Genomic DNA, 4,802 nt, shown 5'->3' on the forward strand with positions numbered 1-4,802 from the left:
TATTGCAACACCCTACAGCGGGAATCCCTCACGCCTGTGCGATAAGAAGGGCACAGTAGGACAGCACCAAAATAAAATATACAACTCATACCAATCTAGATCATTAATCAACCCAAAGACAAAAGATATCTACTCAAAACATCATAGGATGGCAACACATCATTGGATCATAATATGTGGCATAAAGCACCATCTTCAAGTAGGGATTACAGCGGGGTGCGGGAGAGTGGACCGCATAAAATAGATGAGGATGGTGATGATGATGGATGTTGATGAAGACGATCACCGTGGCGATGATTCCCCTCCCGATGGCACTCTGGTGCCACCGAGAGAGAGGAGGAGAGGTTATCCCCCTTGTGCTTCCTCCTCCATGGCCTCCCCTGGATGGGGAGAGGTCCACCCTCTGGTCCTTGGCCTTCATGGCGATGATGACCCCTCAGAGATCCTTCCCCATGGCCTCCGGTGATGATGGCCCCCTCCGGTAGGGTGCCAGAGAGGGCCTAGATTGATTTCTCGTGGCTACAGAGGATTGCGGCGGCGGAACTTCCGATCTAGGTTATTTTGTGGAGGTTTGAGCATTTATAGGAGTGGTTGGCGCCGAGAACAAGTCAGAGGCCCCACGGGAAGTCCACGAGGCACAGGGGCACGCCCTAGGGGGGTGAGCGCGCCCTCCACCCTCGTGGGGCCCACGAGACTCCCCTCTAGTAACTCTTTGTTCCATTATTTTTTATATTTTCCAGAAAAATTCTCCGTTGATTTTCAGCGCATTCTGAGAACTTTTATTTTTGCACAAAAACAACACCACGGTAGTTCTGTTGAAAACATCGTCAGTCCGGGTTAGTTCTAATCAAATCATACCAAAACCATATAAAACTATTGTAAACATGGCATGAATACTTCATAAATTATACATACGTTGGAGACATATCAGCATCCCCAAGCTTAATTCCACACATTGGAGACATATCAGCATCCCCAAGCTTAATTCCTGGTCGTCCTCGAGTAGGTAAATCATAAAAGAAATAATTTATGAATTGTGAATGCTAGCAAGTGCTTAAGTTTGATCAATGATAGTTTCAATCACTTTCTCTAGCATCATTATATATCATAAGAGTATCTCAACTCATAAAACTTCTCATGATCAAGTAATTAACAAGCTATTCACATGTTAAAGTATAGATCATAAACTTTCTTGAAAACTAACAAACCATGCTCTTAGTCATCAAATACTTGCAATTCATCTTATTTTCGGGAAGGTTCTATGCAAGAGCTTTGATTCAGAAAACTCCACATACTCAACTATCATTTAATCTTTCACAATTGCTAACACTCATGTGATATTTATGGGTTCAAAGTTTTAATCGGACATAGAGAAAGATAGGGGCTTATAGTTTCGCCTCCCAACCTTTTACCTTAAGGGTAATGTCAACAATAATAATTTATGAAAACCTACATCCAAGTGGATATATATATATATATCCGGATCGCTCCAACTCAAAGTGCTTCCCAAAGGAAAAATTGTAAAAAGGAAAGGTGATGATCACCATGACTCTTGTATAAGGGTAGCAGATAAAAGTAAAAGATAGGCCCTTTGCAGAGGGAAGCAGAGGTTGTCATGTGCTTTTATGGTTGGATGCACAAAATCTTAATGCAAAAGAACGTCACTTTATATTGCCGCTTGTGATAAAGACCTTTATTATGCAGCCCGTCGCTTTTACTTCTTCCCTATCACAAGTTCGTATAAAGCTTATTTTCTTCGCACTAATAGATCATACATATTTAAGGAGCAATTTTTATTGCATGCACGATGACAACTTACTTGAAGGATCTTACTCAATCCATAGGTAGGTATGGTGGACTCTCATGGCAAAACTGGTTTAAGGGATGTTTGGAAGCACAAGTAGTATCTCTACTTGGTGCAAAGAATTTGGCTAGCATGAGAGGGAAAGGCAAGCTCAACATGTTGGATGATCCAAGACAATATAACATTTCGGATATAGGAAAACATAACCCATTAAGTTGTCTTCCTTGTCCAACATCAACCTTTTAGCATGTCATATTTTAATGAGTGCTCACAATTATAAAAGATGTCCAAGATAGTATATTTATATGTGAAATCTCTCTTCCTTTAATATTCTTTCATGAATTGTTCAAGTGACCAATTCTGTGTTTGCTAACTTTCAATAAGTTTACTACCTATACTTATTATGTGTGAAGTCATTACTCCCCATGTTATAAGCAGATGAAACAAATAGAAATTCAGATTTATGATATTCAATTCATTCAACCATTTACTCATAAGATATACGTGAAGCACGTGAGTAAATGACAAACTACTCCAAAAAAGATATAAATGAAGAACACTGAGTAGTCAAATAATTAAACAACCATGGGAGGATTCTTTTTCATTCAAGATTTCAGATCCAATGATTTTATTCAAATAGAAAGTGAAATTTAAAATACACTCCAAGCAAAACACATATCATGTGGCGAATAAAAATATAGCTCCGAGTAAGGTATACCGATAGTTTTGAAGACGAAAGAGGGGATGCCCTCCGGGGCATCCCCAAGCTTAGGCGCTTGAGTCTTCTTTTAATATTACCTTGGGTTGCCTTGGGAATCCCCAAGCTTAGTGTCATGGAATTAACACGTTAGATGTCCTCATGAAAGGACTTAGTCGCGGAGCCATCGCTACGGGTTAGCTTGAAGGGGTTAAATCAGACAAGGGACACGGGAGTTTTATACTAGTTCGGCCCCTTCGATGAAGGTAAAAGCCTACATCTAGTTGTGATGGGATTGATTGGGTTTCGATGACCAGGGAGCAAATATGCTTTGCCCGAGTCTCGAGTTGTTGTCTGTTGTCCTTGAACCGCCGCCGGGTCATCCCTTTATATACACAGGTTGACGCCCGGCCGGTCTACAGAGTCCCGAGGCCAACTTATACAAGAGTCCGGCTCGGTATCTCCTTTCCTAAATTACAACACAAGTTTACATAAGTATGACGGTTTACTATTATGGGCCCTAATCCGCCACTGGGCTCTGGGCCTCTAAGCTTCATAGTAAAGCGCCATTTTCTGAGTCTTCATGGGCTTCAATACGGTTGAGGGTAAACCGGCCCCTCCTGGGTGGTTTATACTCAATAGTTATATCCCCAACATTAGGCCCCAGAGTGATTTGAACCTGTTCATGTCAATCTTCAGTACTTAGAAAAATCCTGTAAACATCTTCCTTCGTTTCTCATAAACCGCCGTGACATCATCCTCCGATTACCGCAATGGATCATCATGACGTCATCTCTGTAAAAAACGAATAAAAAGATTCCCTTCATTGAATGTTATCCCAGAAATCGAGGAGATAGCTATGCTCTCATTCGCCGCTTCAGGCTCCTCGATCTTTGCGCGTGTCACTTATCCATTTTCCTTATAAATAGACCCGGGGGCCCTTTCTTTTCTTCCCCTTCCGTACTTCTTCTTCTTCCTCGCGACGCCCCAGCTCTGAAGCTCCGCCGCCGCCCTCAACCTTCGAACGCTGCATCAACAAAGGCCGCTGCATCAACCTGGTTGTACCAGAGATCTTCGGCGTTCCTCCGCTACCCTGCACATCCGGTAAGCTTCTCCCTCATAACCCTAGATCTGCATTTTAGGGCTCCTGTTTTCATCTGCGTTCATAGGTATTCATCCCTAGTTTCTTCGTATTCGCTTCTGCCATAGCTTCTTTGATTCAACTGTAGCATAAATCTCGTGCGGTAGTTGCTCCGCATCCAGTTTAGTACTTAGTAGGTCTTCCTTCTTGTATAGAATCCCTTGATATAATGCACGAACTTCTCTGCTTTGTTTAACGCCTTTATAGATCGCAGACATTTTTTCTTACTGAAGCTTTGGTAGATCCAAATTAATTCCGTCGTTGTGTGAAACCTGTTTCTGTCAACACTTAGCAGATTTTGAACCCAGGCCCTTCTGCCTGCGGGCGGTCTAACCTTTGATAACCAATCCGCCATATACCATCAGCCCTCTCTTAAACCGCCAACTGACTTTGAACAGCAACTCTCTGATTTAACACTGAATAATGCACTTAAACCATTTAATTGTAAACCGCCTTTTTATTTTTCCTTTCAGTTTCCTTCCGAGATGACCAAACAATTCTCTGCTTGCAATTGGGTTCCGTCCTGGATTACGGAGACACAAATTAACAGTTATGTCACCACTGGCGCTTTAGCCTAAAAAAGGGTCCTTCATTGGCGAGTTCCGGGCTCTGAATTCCCACCTGAACGACAAGATGGAGAAGTGATTGTATTCATGCAACACTTAGACCGGGGATTCAGCCCGCCCGAATCAAAAAAATTCCGGGATGTCCTCGCAAACTTCCAGCTCCATCCACAAGATATTGGACCAAACTCTGTGTCCAATATATGCAACTTTCAAGTATTCTGCGAAGTCTACCTTCAAGAAGAGCCATCTGTGGAGTTGTTCTGGGATTTTTTCCATTTGAACCGCCGTACAGAGTTCTCTGATGGTCCCAACACAGAACTTGGTGGTGTTTCCATTCAAAAGAGGAAAGAAGTTGACTTCCCACATGCAAAACATCACAGCCATCCTAAAGATTGGAACCAAACTTGGTTTTATTGCCGGAACACCGCCCCTGATGGAGAAAATCCTTTGCCGGGTTACCATCCTCACCGGCTTAGCAACGGTCACCCATTACCTTCACGCTTGTCCGCCGCGGAACGGAAAAACTTTGCACCTCAAATTGCCAAGCTCCGGGCTCTCATGGCCAACGGTTTGACTGGCATTGACCTCGTCCGC

Source organism: Triticum dicoccoides, chromosome 3B, assembly GCF_002162155.2.
Source record: "Triticum dicoccoides isolate Atlit2015 ecotype Zavitan chromosome 3B, WEW_v2.0, whole genome shotgun sequence".
Classification (NCBI taxonomy): Eukaryota; Viridiplantae; Streptophyta; class Magnoliopsida; order Poales; family Poaceae; genus Triticum; species Triticum dicoccoides.